Below are 21,298 nucleotides of genomic sequence, written 5' to 3'. Positions count from 1 at the left end.
CTCCTGAGGTCCAGGATTGCAATACTGCTTGATGTCCTGCTTTTTCCACAAAGGATCCTGAACCATCTCATGGTCACTGCAGCCAAGGATGCCTCCAACCTTCACATCCCCAACCAGACCCTCCTTATTTGTCAGCACAAGGTCGAGCAGCACACCTCTCCTTGTTGGTTCCTCAACCACATGTGGCAGGAAGTTGTCATCAACAACCTGCAGGAATGTCCTGGACTGCATGTGCTTGGCTGAGGAGCTTTGCCAGCAAATATCAGGGTGGTTGAAGTCCCCCATGAGGACCAGGGATTGTGATTTTGAAGCAGCTCTCAGCTGTTTGTTAAAGGCCTCATCCACTTCCTCTTTCTGATTGGGTGGCCTATAGTAAACTCCCACAACAGTATCATTCACATTACCCTGCCTTTTAATTCTACCCATAAACTTTCAACCCACCTCTCATCCCTGTCCAGGCAGAGCTCAATGCACTCTAATTGCTCTCTTACATAGAGAGCAACTCCACCTCCTTGCCTCCTTTGCAAGTCTTTCTTAAATAACACATAGCCATTCATGCCTGTGCTCTAGTTGTGGGAGCTGTCCCACCATGTTTCTGTAATTGCAATGAGATCATGGCCCTGCATCCACACTCACATCTCCAGTTCCTCCTGTTTATTGACCAGGCTGCATGCTTTGGTTTACAGGCAACTATGGTGGTTTGATCCTGACTGGTTGCCAAGTGCTCTATCACCCCCCTCCTCAGCAAGCTAGGGAGGAGAGAAAATAAGATGGGAGTCTTGTGGGTTGAGATAAAAGCAGATTAATAAGGAAATAGCAAAGCCACATGCATGAGAAGCGAAGCAAAGCAAATAAAGATGTTGCTCTGTACTTCCCATCAGCAGCAATGTCCGTCCACTTCCCAAGAAGCAGGACTTCGGTACATGTAATGGTTGCTTTGGAAGGCAAAATGAATCACAAATGCCTCTCCCTTCCTGTTCCTCTCCCAGGGTTTATATTGCTGAACTGATGTCATGTGCTATGGAATATTTCCTTGGTCAGTCTGGGTCAACTGTCCTAGCCATGGCCCCTCCCAAGATCATGCCCACCCACAGCTACTGGTGAAGGTGAGGGAAGGAATGCTGGAGGGACAGCCTTGATGCTGTGCGAGCAGTAGGCACAACATTGATGTGCTATCAATACACATTTTTAGCTACCAACAGAAGGTACAGCACTACAAGGGCTGCTGTGGAAAATCACCACCACCCCAGACCCGATACAGTAACACAGGGTCCTACTTGAGCAATTCGTTCAATTACTGCAATTACTTCATTTTTCTTCAAATTAATTGGATGCTGCAATAATGAGTGGCCTTTATATTCTTTGGATGACAGTGAAAAATGGCTAAGGAATAGGACTCTAAATTACAACACACTATTACATTTGATGTTGTCTTGCCCCTGGGGAGGTAAATGGCATGATGTGCCATATGTAGATTTGGTTTTCTCTTTATGTGATCACTCAGAATGGCAGAAGAATTGTGGTATTATTCCTAGGAACCCATTTGTTCTGGCATTGGAAAAGGAGCAGGGCAGGAAAGCTGGTAAAAAAAAAGGTTGTTCAGCTTATAGCATAAGGAAGCAGTGTTTCAAACTCAAAAGAGCAGCGGAGAAGGATGTGGAATTATTGGTAGCACCGAAACTTAGAGAAGGACAGGGAGGGGAGTGAGGAAATGGTGAGGAACTTTAATTAGAAGCATTGAGTTTTAGTCCTATAGACAGAAGAACAAGAAAGATAGTAGGAGAACAAAGGGAAGAGCAGGTATTGCAAGCCCCACATAGGTGGCAGGAACTGAAGGACCAGTATGGGTGAAAGTTCCTTTTTCAGTAACAGATTTCAGATCTTGGAAATAATTGGCAGGGGTATATAGGGAGAACCCAGAAAAGGTGGCAAAAATGTTTGAAACAGTAATTAGATCCCAGGATCCAGACTGGAATGATATACAAGTTATATTAGATATGTTATTAACAGTAGATGAGAGAAGATAAAGATTGGGAAGGCTAGAGAGGAAGCAGAGAGTGTACATGTTCAAGGATTACAGCAGGGCACAGTGGATGATCAGTTCCCATCCACCAATACCCAGTAGGACCCCGACAACACGGATCATCAGGAAAAATTAACCTGATATCAATGATTAATTATATTTGGTATGAAACATGCCATTCCTAAAGCAACTAATCTGTCAAAATTGTATCAGGTAATACAGGGAAGAGGTGAATCTCTATCTGAATTTTATGATCAGTTAATGACAGCAGCTAGAAAATATACTAATCTGGATTCTGAACAAGAAGGAGATGCATTACAACTTACTATCTTGTTTGTGAGAAGATCAGCCGCAAATATCAGAAATAAGTTACAAAAGTTAGAGATGGCAGACTCCTGGAATTTTAACAAGCTATTGGATATTGCTTGGAAAGTATATAATAATTGGGAGGTAATAGAGAAATTAGAGAAGAACAAAGAAAATTGATGGCAGCTTTAGTAAGACAGGGAGGACACAAAGGAAGGGATAGGGGAAACAGAGAGAGTTCCCAACACACACCCATGAAAATAAATCAATGTGCAATTTATAGGGAAATGGATCACTGGAAAGGAGAATGTCCATAGAAGAAGGAACATGGAGAAAGGGATATGAATCGAGCCATGGGACTCCTCCCTTTAGATGAAGCATGAAGGGGACCAGGGGATTTTTGGTGGATACTGGAAAATTCAGTCAAGAAATGATTGATGTAGTTGGCGCTACGGGAGAAAGACAAAATTGGTCAATTTTCCAACCTTTAAAATTTAAAACTACCTATGGCTTTATTAGGAAGAGATATTTTAAGTAAACTAGAAGCACAAATAATGTTTGAAGATGGAAAGATAAAGATTCATATCCCTGAAACTAAAGCTTTGGAAGCCCAAGTTTTTATGTTACAGTTACGGGAACCAATGAAAGAAGAAGAAATTCCAACAGAGGTAGAAAAAGCAGTTGTTCCTTTGGTGTGGTCAATGGACATCCCAGGACGTTCAAAATCAGCAGAACCTGTGAGAATGACATTAAAACCTAATGCCAGACCAGTAAGACAGAAACAATATCCTTTAAAACAAGATAAAAAAAAGTGGCTAGAAAAAATAGTTAATAAATTTCATCTACGTGCACTGTTAGTAGAATGTCAAAGTATAATACTCCTGTTTTACCAGCCAAGAAGTCACTCAGAAGAATATAGGCTAGTTCAGGATCTGAGAGCAATTAACCAAATAGTACAGGAACACCGTACATCACAGTGCATCCTGGGGCGGCAAATCCTTGCACTTTGTTAACCTCAATAAAAGACAGTGATTAATGGTTTACAGTGTTAGATTTGAAGGATACCTTTTTATGCATACCTCTGGATGTGAATAACCAAGAAATTTTTGCTTTGGAATGGGAAAGCCCAAGTACAGGTAGAAAACCTCAATTAATCTGGACAGTTTTACCACAAGGATTCAAAAATAGTCCTACTTTATTTGGAAATTGATTGGCTAAAGAATTGGAAGTTTGGAAAAGAGAAAATGAAAATGTTACTCTTCTTTAATATGTTGATGATATTCTGCTCGCTATAGCCACAAAGGAGGCCTGTTTGACCTTTACTATTAGTCTGTTAAATTGTCTTGGATTAGCAGGTTATCGAGTGTCCAAGAAGAAGGCCCAAATAGCAAAGACTCAAGTCCTGTACCTAGGGTTTACCATCTCATGAAGACAACGAAGTCTTGGAACCTAGAGAAGGGTTGCCAAACGCCCAGAACCGTAGTCCGTATGAGATGTGTGCCTTCCTGGGAATGACCGGATGGTGTCGCTCGTGCATTTTGGAATACAAAACGATAGCAAAACCTTTATACAACACCTTGAAGAATTCAAGAGAGGTATTACACTGGACTCCGGACTGTAGGTCTGCTTTTTATTCTTTAAAGAAAGTTTTATGTCTGCGCCAGCACTGGGATTGACAGATTTAACAAAGCCCTTTGAGCTTTACATACATGAGAGATTATGTTCAGCCTTGGGAGTATTGATCCAAAGGCTGCGATCATGGAAGCAAGCTGTGGGATATTGTTCCAAACAATTGGACAATGTTAGCCAGCATTGGCCTGCATGCCTTACGGCAGTAGCAGCAACAGTTCTGTTAATTCAAAAAGTACAAAAACTGACTCTAGGACAATGGATCACTGTCAATGTGCCACACATGGTTATATCTGTGTTAAAACAAAAAGGAACTAATTGGTTGTCTCCCAGCAGAATGCTAAGAGAAACAGAAGTTCCAAAAGCCTGCTCCCTTCCTACTGACACTTATGCACAAAAAGATGAACTTATTGCCTTGCAAAAAGCATTGGAACTGTCTAAAGGAAAGTGAGTAAACATTTACACAGACTCTAAATACACTTTTGGAGTAGTACATGCCCATGGTACCGAAAGAGGACTGTTAACAGCTCAGGGCTCGTCTGTTAAGTATGGAGATGTAATTGAACAATTACTAGACAGTGTGCAATTACCAAAATAAGTTGTGATCATGCATTGTAAAGCTCACTAATTTGGAAACACATCGGTTAATGTAGAGAATTTAAATTAAAGAAGTTATAGAAGCATCATATAGGGCATAATATATTAGCTAGAAAACTGCAAGAATACATTTGTAACTCTTAAGTATTTGAAATATTTGCTTTATGAAATATTTAGCCTTGTAGAAGTATTTGCTTTACGAAATTGCTAATCTTGTAGAGTTGGGGTTGTGGAGTCTCCTTCTTTGGAGGTCTTCAAGACCCTCCTGGACATGTTCCTATGCGACCTGATCTAGGTTGACCTGCTTCTGCAGGGGGGTTGGACTAGATGATCTCTAAAGGTCCCTTACAACCCTACCAGTCTATGATTCTATGTTCTAGAGTTGCAAGAAGCAATGTAGAAAGTTTTGCTTTAAACAGTGCACACATCTGGTGGAGCAATCCCCTGTGAGCCCAGCGCTGCAATAAAGAATACCTGCTTAATAGCCACATTGGCTATTGAGTCCTGATTGGCACCTTCTCAGCATCAAATCAATTGGCAGATAAAACAGCAAAAGAGATAGCTAAAAAAGGCATCTCGGTAGTAAGTCCTTCAAAATATGTAGATCCTCATGACAAATCACCAGAATATCAAGCTCAGAATATACAATTGGCTGAACTAGTAAAGGTAAAATTAAATCCACAAGGATGGTGGGTAACTAATGAGAATCAGGTTACAGTCCCTCAGGCAATCATAGAATCATAGAATGGTAGGGTTGGAAGGGACCTTTAGAGATCATTTAGTCCAATTCCCCTGCTAAAGCAGGTCCACTTAAACCAGGTTGCACAGGAACATGTCCAGGCGGTTTTGAAAACCTCCAGAGAAGGAGACTCCACAACCCCTCTGGGCAGCCTGTTCCAGTGCTCCGTCACCCTCACAGTAAAATAGATTTTCCTTATGTTTAAATGGAACTTTTTGTGTTCCAGCATCATCCCATTACCCCTTGTCCTGTCATTAGATACAACAGAAAAAAGTGATGTCCCAACCTCCTGACATCCACCATTTAGATGTAAATATTAATGAGATCCTCCCACATTCTCTGCTTCTCTAGACTAAACAGCCCCAGTTCCCACAGTCTTTCCTCATAAGAAAGATGCTCCATTCCCCTGATCATCTTAGTGACTCTGTGCTGGACTCTCTCCAGAAGTTCCCTGGCCCTCTTGACCTGGGGAGCCCAGAACTGGGAACAGGACTCCAGGTGAGGTCTCACCAGGGCAGAGTAGAGGGGAAAGAGAACCTCCCTTGACCTGCTGGCCATACTCTTCTTGATGCATCCCAGGATGCCATTGGCCTTCTTGGCCACCAGGGCACATTGCTGGATCATGTTTCGTTTATCTCTCTCTGCAGAGCTGCTCTCCAGCAGGTCAATCCCCAGCCTGTACTGGTGCATGGGGTTGTTTCTCCCAAGGTGCAGGACTCTGCACTAGTCCTTGTTGAACCTCATGAGATTCCTCTCTGCCCAGCTCTCAAGCCAATTTTGATCAGGACTGAGAGCCACCAGCAGCTCTGGGTGAGTGGCTCTCCGCCTGGACGGGCAAGAGACTGTGTGAGGAGGTGGCCATGGTGCAGGCCGTACTGGAGAGTCTGGGGGCCGCAGAGCAGACTCACATAAGAGGCAGAAATGAGCTTTGGGATGAAAGCATGTCGGAGCGGCCTATGCAGGGCTGCTGGTTGTATGAGGTACCCCGCAGAGGAGCAGAGAGGACCAGTGCAGAGCCCACCTGCCCTGAAGAGAGAAAAACAGCAGAAACTATCAGGAATAGATTGACTGAAACCTCCCATTCCCTGCCCCCCTGAGCTGTTCAGCGGAGGAGAAAAAGACACCGGGATCAGGGCTCTGAGCCTGGGAAGAGGGTAGGGGGGAAGAGGATGGTCTTAAAGGGCTGGTTGTGCTCTTCATCATTGTACCACTCTCTGTTGTTTTCTGTTTGCTATATTTTGGGGTTTTATGGTTATGTTTTGGCTGGTGGTGGATTAAATTATTTTCTGTTTTCTTTGCCTAGCCGAGTAACCTTGTCTGTTTTGTCTGGGACCATAAGCAGCAATTAAGCTCTCCCTGCCTTTTGGCAATTCTCAGATCTGCGGTACTTGAGTCTAATCATGTTTCTTTGTCCCTAGATGGGCCTAAACTGCAACATGGCCATTCTCCAGTACTCAGGCACCTTGCCTGCCCTCCATGAATGTTGAAAAATGATGGAGAGTGGCTTAGCAACCACAAGAGTACAAGGCTCTAGTGGACACTGGTGCACAATGTACACTGATGCCATCAAGCTGTAAATGGGCAGAATCTGTATTTCTGGAAGGACAGGGGGATCTCAACAGCTAACCCTGTTAGAAGCTAAAGTGAGCCTGACTGGGAATGAGTGGCACAGACACCCCATTGTGACAGGCCTAGAAGCTCCATGCATCCCAGGAATAGACTACCTCAAGAGAGGGTATTTTAAGGACCCAAAAGGGTACCGGTGGGCCTTTGGTGTGGCTGCAGTGGAGACAGAGGAAATTGAAAAACATTCCAGCATGCCTGGCCTCTCAGAGGACCCTTCTGTTGTGTGGTTTCTGAGGGTTGAAGAACAACAGGTGCCAACTGCGATCACAATAGTGCACCGGCGGCTATATCGCACCAACGGAGATTCCATGATACTCGCTCATAAGTTGATTCGTCAATTGGAGAGCCAAGGGGTGATCAGCAAAACTCACTTGCCCTTTAAAAGTCCCATATGGCCAGTGCGAAAGTCGAGTGGAGACTGACAGTAGACTATCGTGGCCTGAATGAAGTCACGCTGCTGCTGGGTGCTGCTGTGCCGGACATGCTGGAAATCCAATATGAACTGGAGTCCAAGGCAGACAAATGGTGTGCCACCACTGATATTGCCAATGCATTCTTCTCAATCCCTTTGGCAGCATAGTGCAGACCTCAGTTTGCTTTCACTTGGAGAGGAGTTCAGTACACCTGGAATCAATTGCCCCAGGATGGAAACACAACCCCACCATCTGCTATGGACTGATCCAGGCCACATTGGAAAAGGGCAAGGCCTCAGAACACCTGCAATACATTGATGATATTGTGGTGTGGGGCAACTCAGCAGTGGAAGTTCTTGAGAAAGGGAAGAAAATAATTAAAATTCTTCTGAAGGCTGACTATGCCATTAAACGAAGTAAGGTTGGAGCACCTACACAGGATATCCAGTTTTTAGGAATAAAATGTCAGGATGGACATCCTCATATGCCAGTAGAGGTAATCAGCAAAATCGCAGCCACGTCTCCACCAAACAAAAAGGAAACACAATATGGTGGTTTGACCCTGGCTGGATGCCAGGTGTCTACCACACCATTATCACTCCCCTCCTCATCAAGCCAGGGAGGGGAGAAAATAAGATGGAAGCCTCGTGGATTGTGATAAAAGCAGTTTAATAAGGAAATAGCAAAGCCACATGCATGAGAAGCAAAGCAAAGCAGATAATGATGTTACTCTCTACTTCCCATCAGGAGTGATGTCTGACCATTTCCCAAGAAGCTGGACTTTGGTAAGCATAAAAAAGGCAAAAGTGAATCACAAATGCCTCTCCCTTCCAGCTCCTCTCCCCGAGTTTATATTGCTGAGCTGACGTCATATGGTATGGAATATTTCCTTGGTCAGCCTGGGTCAGCTGTCCTGGCCATGGCCCCTCCCAGGATCTTGCTCACCCACAGCCTACTGCTGAAGGTGGGGGAAGAAATGGAGGGACAGCCTTGATGCTGTGCGAGCAGCAGCCAAAACACCAATGTGTACACATTTTTAGCTACCAACAGAAGACAAAGCAATATAAGGGCTGCTGTGGAAAAATCACTCCCACCCCAGACCCAATACACACAAGCTTTCCTAGGTGTTGTGGGTTTTTGGAGAATGCACATTCCAAATTACAGTATGATTGTGAGCCATGTGACATGGAAGAAAACCGATTTTGAATGGGGTCCTGAACAGCAACAAAGTTTTGAACAAATTAAACAGGAGATTGTTCATGCAATGGCACTTGAGCCAGTCTGGACGGGACCAAGTGTGCTCTACACCGCAGCTGGGGAGAATGGCCCTACTTGGAGTCTTTGGCAGAGTACCAGGTGAGACTCGAGACAGACCCCTTGAGTTCTGGATTCAGGGATACAGAGGATCTGAGGCCCAATACACTCCAACTGAGAAGAAGATAATGTCAGCATATGCTAGAGTTCGAGCTGCCTTGGAAGGGATTGGCATGGAAACACAACTTCTCTTAGCACCCCAACTGCCATGTAATCCCCTACTCAAAATTTCAGAAGCTGAAGAAGGAGAAGGTGAATCAAGTAATTTGCAGAGGTAAAAGCCATCCAACTGGCTTTAGACATTGCTGAAAAAGATAAATGGGCAAGGATCTACCTCTACACTGATTCGTGGATGGTGGCAAATGCTCTTTGGGGCTGACTACAGCAATGGAGGCAGAATAACTGGCAACAATGGGGCAAACCTGTCTGGGCTGCCCCAGTATGGCAAGACATCGCTGCTCAGCTGGAGAAACTGGTGTGAAGGTGCACCATGTAGATGCCTACATAGCCAAGAACTGGGCCATGGAAGAACATCAGCATAACCAGCAAGTGGACAAGGCTGACAAAATTGGAGTGGCTGAGGTATATTTGGATTGGCAACACAAAGGGGAGTTAGTTTTAGCTTGATGGACCCAAGACACCACAGCTCATCAAGGAAGTGATTCCACCTATAGATAGGCTCATGATCGATGGGTGGATTTAACCTTGGATACCATTGCACAGGTTGTCCATGAGTGCGAGACGTGCTACAGTCAAACAAGCAAAACGGTTGAAGCCCATATGGTATGAAGGACAATGACATAAATATAAATACAGAGAGGCCTGGCAGATTGATTACATTACACTCCCACAGACTCGCCAAGGCAAATGCCATGTACACACAATGGTGGAGGCAACTACCAGATGGTTGGAAACATATCCTGTGCCCCATGCCACTGCCCAGAACACCATCCAGGGCCTTGAAAAGAAAATCCTATGGCGACATGGCACTCCAGAAAGAATAGAGTCAGACAGCGGGACACATTTCCGAAACAACCTTATAGACACCTGGGCCAAAGAGCATGACATTGAGTGGGTCTATCACATTCCCTATCATGTACCAGCCTGTGGAAAAATTGAACGATACAATGGACTATTGAAGACCACACTGAGAGCAATGGGGGCTGGGACATTCAAACATTTAGAAAAGGCCACCTTGTTAGTCAACTCAAGAAAATCTGTCAACTGAGATGACGCTGCCCAATCAGAACTTTTATATACTGTAGAAGGGGATAAAGTCCCTGTAGTGCACATAAAAGATATATTATGGAAAGCAGTCTGGGTGAGTTCTGCCTCACGTAAAGGCAAACCCATCTGTGGGATTATTTTCGCTCAGGGACCTGGATGCACTTGGTGGGTGATGTGCAAGGATGGAGAGACTCAATGTGTACCTCAGGGGAAGTTTTTGTGTGAGAATCACCTGTGAATTAAATTGTATGATGTTAGTTGTTAAATAACACTGCTGTTGTATGTCACCATTACTGTTGTTGCTCTATGCCATATCACTGACATTACAGGAAGAACCACCCAGATCCCTGGAGGATAGACTTGAATGAGCAAAACACAGGATGGTGAAAAGTGAACTGGTGCCCAGTGACTTCCTCGAGATCAACACCTTCATCTCACAGATTGTGACACACCAAATAGACAAGCTGCAAACTCCTGATACTGCACATGATGATCTGCCTCACACACACACCATCTCTCCTGCTGTGAAAGATGTACAATGAATGAAGACCTGAAGTTATGGACTAAATGAACTCAACAGACACATTAGAGGGATGGCCCATAAACTGAGGGAATGATATACCTCTGTGTGTATATATCCATATTTTCAGGGAGAGGAAGTGTGGTGGTAGATAATTGTAAAGTGTAAACCTAGGCATGACATAGATGGTATAGAACAAGGAGTAAAATGTCCTGGTTTGGGCTAGGATAGGGTTAACTTCTCTGAGAAACTAGGAAGGAGTACCGCCTGGCCAGCTGACCCAGGCTGGCCAATGAGTATTCAATAGCATACTGGTGTAATGCCCAGTATATATAAATGGAAAGTTGGCTGGAAGGGGCACTTCAGAACCACAGGATTGGCTGTCGGTCCAGAGTAGTCGGTCGGGTCGCATGGTGCGCAACTGCGTCATGCACCATTCCCTTTGTATATCCCCTCATTTATTGTTATAAGTTTCTCCTTAACTTGTTTTGTTCTATTAAACTGTTATTATTTCAACCTACAGGGGTTTTTCCCTTTTCTCTGATTCTGCCTCCCCCCCCCCCACCTTCCTGTGGCACCAATTACTGTCATAGAAAATTTTCTACAAAGAGTATGTTGTCCCCGTGTCCACTAAAAATTTAACAGTGTCATTTCCCAGCTGCAACCAGGGGAATTTATTTTCCAACCCCCCAGTCCTCATCAATTTTCAGTGTCTGCTGGGGCCACCACAAGTGCAGCGGTCCAGTTAGGTCATCCTTTTGTACATGCATTTTTCCCATTGTGGTAGTTTGAGCCTGGCTGGATGCCAGGTGCCCTCCCAAGATCATGCCCACCCACAGCTATTGGTGAAGGTGGGGGAAGGAATGCTGGAGGGACAGCCCTGATGCTGTGCGAGCGGTAGTCATAATATTGATATCAACAGTAAGCACAGCACTGCAGGAGCTGCTGTGGAAAATCACTACCATCCCAGACCCACTACACCCATGTCCCCTTTTTACAAAAAAACCACATTGATTAGGAACCTCAGGGCTACTTCATTACATTCACATTTACTGGGTTCCCCTTTGGGATGAATATTTGCATATTCTCAGCTTCCCACCATCCTTAATGCATTTCTTTTCAAAACTTCTTTTTCTTTTCCATTAACACTTTCTGCTAATCAGCATCTTCCATCAAGTTTCATGATCACATCTTAAAAACAAATCAACATATGCAACCTCATCACATTTATCTATTCATCTATGGAACAGCATATTAAACAGTTTCCAAATGGCCTCATTCTCTGATTTAAATCAAAAGTGACCTTTTTCTGCTAAGGCAGTATGTGAACAAATAATATATTTCAAGCAATATGTGTATGTCTTGCTAGTATAACAAATCATCTACACACTGTAGAAGTATAATACTGGTCAGCAGCTCCCATTGGAGGCCAGCACCTCCCCAGCACGTGCCCAGAAGAACTCACCCGATGCCAGCAATTGGATGTTTGGAGTCTGATGTTTACATACTTGTTAATTCTTTATCAAAATTCTGGGGAGTTGTTCCTCCATACATACTCTAGTTCAATTTACTTTTATCTTTTTGCAAATTTTAATTTCATTTATCAGGGTTTTTTTAAACATTATTCAACAATTATTTTTATTTGTTTGATTATTATAATTCCAATTAAACTTAAACTGAGGCCAGGCTGTCTGATAGACTGTCTCTGCCTGTAGAATTAATTGCACATTTATTTCAATTATTTTTCTCTCTGGACAGAACAACTCTCAATAACATGTTAACATCAACCCAGGATTATATATATATATCTTGAACAAATATTAGAAAATAATACACAATATCCACATTTTTTCTTACCCTGAATATTTATTTACTCACACATATAACACTAGAGGAGGGATAAAACACACTCACACACTGGCTGTAACATTTCACACACTTCACATGCTCTACAGAAAAATAAGGGGAGGAGTGTGCAGAGATGGGATCTGCAGGCACCTTCAGTTAAATTACACACAATTACTGCAGCTAAAATTCTTCCTCGAGGTTTTTCTATTGGTTCTTGACCATCTCCTTTATGATCGTTTTATGTCCAATTATTCCATTAAATTGCTGAGGTTTTTAACTTTTAAAAGTTTCACTCTCCTTATAAGTGATGGACAGTCTTTTTGCATACCAAACAGCATTAATTGCAATATTATCTTTCTCATTTAGCACATATTTTCCAATTTTATGTTTAAAATTTCCATTTTCAGGACATTATCACCATCTTCTAATTTATACATTGACCACAATCGCCAGCTATATTTCTGTATTTTTTCTTTAGTTTCGGGAGCCCCACCATACTTAATTAGAATACATCCTAATGGGGAACAAGGAAATATTATTGACAATCCAGTTCCCATATTTTTCCCAGAAAAGAACAATTTTGTATACTCCAGTTGTCATTGTCAAACCTATCAACAACCTGGATGAAGGGACAGAATGCACCCTCAGCAATTTCGCTGATGACACCAAACTGGAAGGACTGGCTTATTCACCAGAAGGTTGTGCTGCCATTCAGCAAGATCTCAAACGACTCAAGAGTTGGGCAGAGAGGAATCTCATGAGGTTCAATAAGGACTAGTGCAGAGTCCTGCACCTTGGAGAGCAGCTCTGCAGAGAGAGAGAAACTAAACATGAGCCAGCAATGTGCCCTGGTGGCCAAGAAGGCCCATGGCATCCTGGGATGCATCAAGAAGAGTGAGTCCAGCAGGTCAAGGGAGGTTCTCTTCCCCCTCTACTCTGCCCCGGTGAGGCCTCACCTGGAGTCCTGTGCCCAGTTCTGGGCTCCCCAGGTCAAGCGGGGCAGGGAATTTCTGGAAAGAGTCCAGCATAGGGTCACTCCCTCCAGGGGACTGGAGCATCTTTCTTATGAGGAAAGGCTGCAGGAACTGAGGCTGTTTAGTCTAGATGAGACTGGGGGGGGGGGGGGAAATCTCATTAATATTTACAAATATCTAAATGATGGATTTCAGTAGGTTGGGGCATCACTTTTTTCTGTTGTATCTAGTGACAGGACAAGGGGTAATGAAAAGAAGCTGGAGCACAGAAAGTTCCATTTAAACATAAGGAAAAAATATTTTACTGAGGGTGACAGAGCACTGGAACAGGCTGTCCAGGGAGGTTATGGAGTCTCCTTCTCTGAAGGTTTTCAAAACTTCCCTGAACACATACTTGTGTGACCTGATTTAGGTGGACCTGCTTTGGCAGGGGAGTTGGACTAGATGATCTCTAAAGGTTCCTTCCAATTTCTACCATTCTGTGATTTTGTGATTCTCTATACAAAAATAAATGTGCACACCAATTAACCACAATCTGGTATACTTTAGTTCTTACCTTCAAACGTTTATGAAAACAAATGACCACGCTAAATAACCACTGTCAAACGTGTGAAAACTTTGAAATTCCTGGCCAAATTACCAACTAAATCGTATTTACTAAATCATATTTCTTGCAATGTCTCATAACACACATTGCACCGAGGAACCGCTTACGTGCTCCAGCTGGGAAGGGTGCTCAGAATCCCTGATCGGTGAGGATCATCTCCCTGTCAGCAGTGGCAAGTCAAACTGGGCAAAGCCTTTCGGCAGTCCCATCTGAGTTTTCAAAATTGATGTCCAAGAAGTGGATTTGTGCCTGGTATGCAATAAGCCAATCTATACACAGAGTCAAGATATTTCATGTCCACACAGAGACAAGTGGTAGGGGGTAGCACCACAAAGCCAGCACATCTAACAGTACAGCCAGCACTGTATTTATACAAAATCTTATATAGCACATGTCATTATTCTATTTAGTGAGTCTTACTGGTATGTATATTGAGTAAATCATCATCCCTCCTCTGGCACCAGTCTCTGATCCTTCTTCAAGAATACAGTCATTAACAAGCCATACACATAATGTAACCAGGCTCACCCTAGGAAGCTGTTGATGATGGTCAGAGTATAGTCTAAGGCATGCATATAAAGTGACCGGGCTCACCCCATCCACCTGTTGATAGTGGTCTCTCCCTATATTATTATCATTCTAGGACATCCTTTATGATGATAGGTATCTGTCTTGAATCCACGTGTTTATTTTGATCAGTATCTCCTTAATATTTCTTCTAACTACAAAATACCTATGCGTGGAGGAATGGTTGAGGGAGCATGGACATGGATCCCGGGGTATAATGCTAGGCCCGTTGGGGCAAGGCAGCCTGGGTTCTACTTATATGGATTTGGTGCACAATCAAGACCAGAGTCAGAGTCATGGTTAAAGTAGTTGCTGTCATGTAGACAGAAGGCCGCTTTCTATTCCCTCAAGGTCAGACTGTTCTTGGCTAAAAGTGGTAAACAACTTTGAGGAAAACAAGATGTGAAAAAATGAGGGAACTTGCTTATCGCAGAAACCGCAAGTAGGATGAACATGAAAATGTAACCTATCAGCTGCTGTTGCTGAGCTAGCTTGAAACCTGCATTGTATATAAGTTAGAGCCTGTTTTTAATAAAGTGAAGATTTCTGCTATCACTCACATTGAGTAGGACTGGATTTCTTCCCACCCAGCTGAGAGTCGGATCTTAGGCTGAGAGCCGTATGAATTAGGCTTCAAGCTGGTAAATAGGCTACGAGCTGGTAACTTTGCAGTAAAATGGCACCCGAACAGGGACCTCACTGGGTGTTGTCGGGTAAATAGCCTGCCTGCGGAGAGCTGAGACTCGAAAATCTGGAGGCAGGGGCGGTTGTTGGAGATGGAAGCCTAACCATTCCCAAGCGGAGGTTGCTGTACCCGGGAGAGTGACTACGGAGCGCGGTGAGACGTGGAGCGCGGTGGGATGAAGAGCGTGGTGAGACGCGGAGCCGGCCAGCAAAATGGATAAGGAGGTAGCACTGTCACTTTTACGTCGCTTTTTAGAAAAGCAGGGAGTGGACTTTAAATTGACCAATTTGTCTGGTCTACTTGCATACGGTAATTGCAAAGGCTTTTTTAAAGACCCTGAGAAATATTTTGATGAGAAGGAGTGGAGAGCATATGGGATTTGTCTTTGGGACTTAGTTATAGACGAAGACAAAACTGCTCAGAAACTGATGAAACCGTGGAGGGAGATCATTAACTGTCTGAAGAGGTTTAAGATGGAAAAGGATTTGGTTGCCGCTGTAACTCAGCGGCTTGATATGCCTGGGACTGTAGCCGAGCCGACAGCTGGACTGCTTGGTATCGGGACTAATTATGTCTCACCTCCCTTTTCTGGTGAGTGTCGAGAAATTGGAAACCTTCTCTGGGAAGCCACTATTAGTGGTGATAAGGACAATAGTAAGATCAGTAAAGATGTAGGTCTCCTTTGGAGAGATGTGATAAATACTTTAAAAGAAATGCAAGCAGAACAGCATGTGGCCATGCCTGCAGCCCAGGCGTTGACCATTGCGCCGAGGCCGAAGGAGATAGATAGGGGAACGGACAAGCTCCTGCAGGAAGTATTAGAGAAATTGGAGAGACGAGAGACCATCGAGACGCAGCCCATCGCCGTTGAAAGCCAGCCCGGTGCGCAGCCCGTCGCTGAGCGGGGCGTGCTGCGAGGAAAAAAAAAAAACAAACAAAAAAAATCTCCTCTACACAAGAGTTTTTACAAAGTCAGAGAGGCGAAGGGGCTCTGGAGCAGAGCCCCCGCGGGAGAGCTGCTTCCCATTCGAGCTCAGCCCGCCGAGTTACCCCTGGGACGAGTTGCCGAGGAAGCGGACGGGGAATGCCGAGCGGGCGGAGTCGGGCGGGGTGCAGCGCAGGATGATCAGGGGAGAGTGGGGGAGCGTGACCCCGTGTTAGACTCGGCACCATCGGGCATGCGAGGGGAGACAAAGAAAAAGAAAACGCAGGAGAGAGTAATACCGACTGCGCCGCCGGCGCCGGGGACGGCACGGAGTGAGCCAGACCCCTCCCGCCCCTTCCATTCGCAGCCGCCGCCGCGCAGCCCCTTCCCACGCCCGTTCAGTGTCTCCGGAGTGCCCCCCCACACACACCGCGCGCCAACACCACCGGCCCCAGCCCTCACGGACCGCTGGGCTCGTCCTTTCCATCCTCAATCTGTTGCCTCAAAGAGTGTAAAAACTGTTGGTCGTGATGTTATGCATTTTGCTATAAATGTGATGATGAATAGTGGTTTTCTTACAGTATAAGCTTTATAAGGTGTTTTAGGTGTCAGGAATGGAACTTGGAAGAACAGAACATTTTGGCATTGAGAAGTCATTGGTGAAGGATTTTTTTTTGATCGGGAGTAAAAAATGGATTTTGTCACACTGTTGATGATTCAAATGATTGTGGTAAATGGTTTTAGGCAATTTCAACAACCCAAGCAAAACATCTGGGTTACACCGGCCAAAGCAATCAATCAGTCTACAATATGTTTATCAGTGGTCACCCCAGATAATCCTTTTTCTACCTTTTTGGTGGGAGTTCCATTAGATGTGGCACAATGGCCTGTACCAAATGCATTAAAAACAAATCCCTTAGTTAAGGGTAATGGCAAAGCTGATAACTGGGATTTGATCATTTCATGGTTACCAACAATGACAACAGAGCCATAGGAGTTAAAATTATTGGGATCTATAAAGATGGATGTTTCTGTTATGTTTAATTTTACCAGCAATACCAAAACATTTTATACTGAATGTGGATCCCATCCTGGGCGTGTATAAGAACACAACATCTTGGTGCAATTATACTTCACCAAAAAGATCCAGGCCTAGTCTTGTGCCTATACAGTTACCAAAGGGAATTTTTCTGATTTGTGGGGACCAGGCATGGCCTGGAATACCCTCGAGATCACAAGGGGGACCGTGCAGTTTGGGATGACTGATGATCTTGATGCCTAATCACACAACGATTTGGAAACATCGTTGTCCAAAACAATTTGTGCATGCATTTACTGGTGAGTGTGATGACTATGTTACCTTTGGTCTCCCTCAGCAATAATAGCAACTAGTATATTTGCTCCAGGTGTAAGAGTATCTGCTTCATTAACTCAGCTATGCAAATTAGGATGCTGGCTTAGCAAACAAAATAATCAAACCTCAGTAACATTAGAAGGCTTGATTAGTTATGTAAGTAGTATTAGACATGCAACTTTGCAAAATAGAGCTACTATAGATTTTTACTTTTAGCTCATAGTCATGGTTGTGAACATTCTGAAGGCATGTGTTGTTTTAATCTTTCTGATCATAGTGAATCTATTCACAAAGATTTGACATATTTAAAGGCTCATGCTAAGAATATTACGGTGGGTTATAACCCTTTTGATGATTGGCTTCAATCAGCTTTTGGGGGGTTGTCACATTGGTTGACTATGTTAATCAAAGAAGGGTTAAGGTGGGTGTTGATTATTTTGCTTTTGCTTATAATGTTTAGAATAATATATAGTTGTATTATGAAGGCAGTGCATAAATTGACTGACTCAGTCTTGATCGTGCAAAAACAAAACTGGGGAATTGTGGAGGAAAATGAGGGAGCATGGACATGGATCCCGGGGTATAATGCTAGGCCCGTTGGGGCAAGGCAGCCTGGGTTCTACTTATATGGATTTGGTGCACAATCAAGACCAGAGTCAGAGTCATGGTTAAAGTAGTTGCTGTCACATAGACAGAAGGCCGCTTTCTATTCCCTCAAGGTCAGACTGTTCTTGGCTAAAAGTGGTAAACAACTTTGAGGAAAACAAGATGTGAAAAAATGAGGGAACTTGCTTATCGCAGAAACCGCAAGTAGGATGAACATGAAAATGTAACCTATCAGCTGCTGTTGCTGAGCTAGCTTGAAACCTGCATTGTATATAAGTTTTTAATAAAGTGAAGATTTCTGCTATCACTCACATTGAGTAGGACTGGATTTCTTCCCACCCAGCTGAGAGTTGGATCCTAGGCTAAGAGCCGCAAAACTTTGTGGTCCCTATGCATCTGGACTTGGTACATACTATTGTAATCTGTCTTCTATGATCATTTTTCGGGTTACATTTTGACATCCCTAAATATGATAATGAGCTAAAAGGATGTTCTGCTAATGGCCAAGGTCAGCACAAAACACACAGGCATCAAGTCAAAAGGAAGCAGGCTGATTTTTACTTATGTCTAAAGCACTAAGATCACAAGCAAAATAATACAGCAAATTTAGCAAAACAGCAGAGAGAATGAGGCAATGCACTTAACTGTTATTACATCAAGTTACCAATTGTAATTAAGAAGAATACATCACCAATCACCTTAATTATCATCATCCAGATCCACAGTCACTGGGAAACTCCAGTTGCAGTGTAGATTTGGAGAACCTGTCCCAGTAAGTGGGAAATCCTACACAGTGCACCCACTCATAAGTGATACCTCCCAAAGTCACTGCAAGAGAGTCCAGCTTTATATATTATTGAATAAATAAGTTATATAACTTCAAATATGGAACATCTGGTTTCTCACTCCATTGAGATACTACCTGGAGCTTGGCCAGGGCTCAGGGAGGAACCAAGGGAGTTTCTTTATCTATTCAGCTTTAATCACATATTTTTACACAAGGCCTTGACAGCCTGCCTCTGAACAAGTAAAGGAATGCATTCTCACAGCATCTAATTCACTAATAATTCTATCCTAAGATACATCTTTCACTAATAATCATACATATTTCACTAATAATCAGACACTAATTTTTATACAATGTTTGGTTGGGACATTCATCTAGAGGTCAACTTTAGTTTGAGGCCTGTTTCTCAGGCCTCAGTACTTTAAAAGGGTACATGCTAAACATATATGATTATGTTGAATCAGCAGGACATATGGTGGAGGCAAGGCTCATTTATTTGCAGCTGAGCAGCTGATTGAGGTAATCCGGGGGTTTCTGGAGCACGAGGAGTGGAGAAGTGAGAAGACCCGCCAGGACTCAGCAGCTCTCGCAAGGGGGACAGTCTCGCTGGGAGGTGGAGCTGCAGCAACCGCAGGGGATTTAATCGTCCCCCAAGGAGCGTGAGTGACCAGGAGCCCGGCGAACAGGGTGTGGCATGGCAGTTGGCGCAGGCAGGGCGAGCAGGGAGGACAGGCAGGGAACGATCCCACAGCCTAAACAGAGAGACAAAAGTCAGAGAAGTGCTCCTGCTTCAAGCTAGCAAGATGGTGGGCACTTGCCTAAGGGCTAAAGCTAAGGCTCAGGTGGACAACACCGTGGTGAAGGTCAACACATCCACCCAGACAGAGCCGGTTAGCACGGACACTTCAGTCCAGGTGGAGTGCAGGGGGTATTTAGGATGTTTACAGACATATGCTTCTGAGGTAAATATGTGTCAAAGATGCCCTCAAGTTCAAGAACTGCAGTGCCTGGTGAAAACTGCAGGAAATAATTAATAGACTCTGTAGTATAAGAGGGGTGGAGGTGGAGATTGACAGAGGCTTCCACAATCAGGTACAAGCCTCCAGTGAATCCAATATGCCTTGGACCCTGGTAACAAAAAAAAAGAAGGGCTCATCCTCAAAACCCTCCTTCCAGAGTACCAACTACAAATAAGTATGAGGCACTGGCAATGGGGCACTTCGATGAGCAAGCTCCAGAAGGGGAAATCCCAGCAAACAATTCACCATCAGCTGCTCCACCAGCAACAGATAATGGGCACCATTAAAAGAAGCAATGGGTGCTTGTTGTAGGTAACTCATTGCTGAGGCACTGAGACACCCATCTGTCAATTGGATAAGGAGTCTGGAGAGGTATGCTGCCTGCCAGGAGCCAAGGTCTGTGATGTAGTGAGAGAGTGCCACGGCTCGTCAGGGACGCATGCTGCTATCCCTTACTCCTGTTCCATGTGGATATGAATGATGTAATGAGACATGATATCTCGAGAATCAAGAAGGATTTTAAAACCTTGGGGGAGCAAGTGAAGGGTAGGGGGGCTCAGGTTATTTTCTCTTCCATCCTGTTCACCAGAGGTAAAGGGGAAATCACCAATGAAAAAAATCAGTCAACTCCTGTCTAAGAGGCTGGTGCCAGCAAGAAGATTTCAGTTTTTATGACAGTGGAATCTTCTTTGGGGACTGTAATTTGATAGGGCAGGGTGGAATTCATCTCTACCATAAGGGCACTGGAATATTTGGGAATAGGTTAGCCAACTTGATCAAGAGGGCTTTAAACTCAAGGACTTAGGGGGTGGGGAGAGAAGTAACATAGAACGAGCTATCCCGTCTAACAGGGAAATAGGGCAGGGAACACGATGATAAGTGCCCCTCATCCGCACACCATGTTGAGATGCAGAAGGCTGAGTGGGTAGAGTGCTTATGGGTGAAAATCAAGGGGCAGGGTAAGGTAGGTGATACTGTTGTTTGATCAAGAGGAGGAAGTGGATGAGGCCTTCTACGAACAGGGACCTTTAGAGATCATTGGATGACTTTTCTTTGTTTCAACATTATGTCTGACTTTTATACTGAATTTACAACTATTCCGTTTTTCCTGCTATTTCTGTCTTTCCAACTATTCTGACTTCTACCTCCAGCCATGTAGTGTTCAGTTTTGAGCCCCTCTCTACAAGAAGGACATTGAGGTGCTGGAGAGGATACAGAGGCGGGCTGCCCAACTAGTAAAGGATTTGGAACATGTCTCATATGAGGAACAGCTGAGGGATATGGGGCTGTTTAGCTTGGAGAAAAGAAGGCTCAGAGGAGACCTTATTGCTCTCTACAACTACCTGAAAGGAAGTTGTGGTGAGGTGGAGGTCAGTCTGTTCTCCCTAGTAACAAGCAATAGAACAAGAGGAAATGGCCTCAATTTGCACTACGGGAGGTTCAGGCTGGATATTAGGAGGAATTTCTTTACTGAAAGAGTTGTCAGGCATTGGAACAGCCTGGCCAGGGAGATGGTGGAATCACCGTCCCTG

Source organism: Colius striatus, chromosome W, assembly GCF_028858725.1.
Source record: "Colius striatus isolate bColStr4 chromosome W, bColStr4.1.hap1, whole genome shotgun sequence".
Taxonomy (NCBI): Eukaryota; Metazoa; Chordata; class Aves; order Coliiformes; family Coliidae; genus Colius; species Colius striatus.
Note: the sequence above shows the minus strand (reverse complement) of the source record.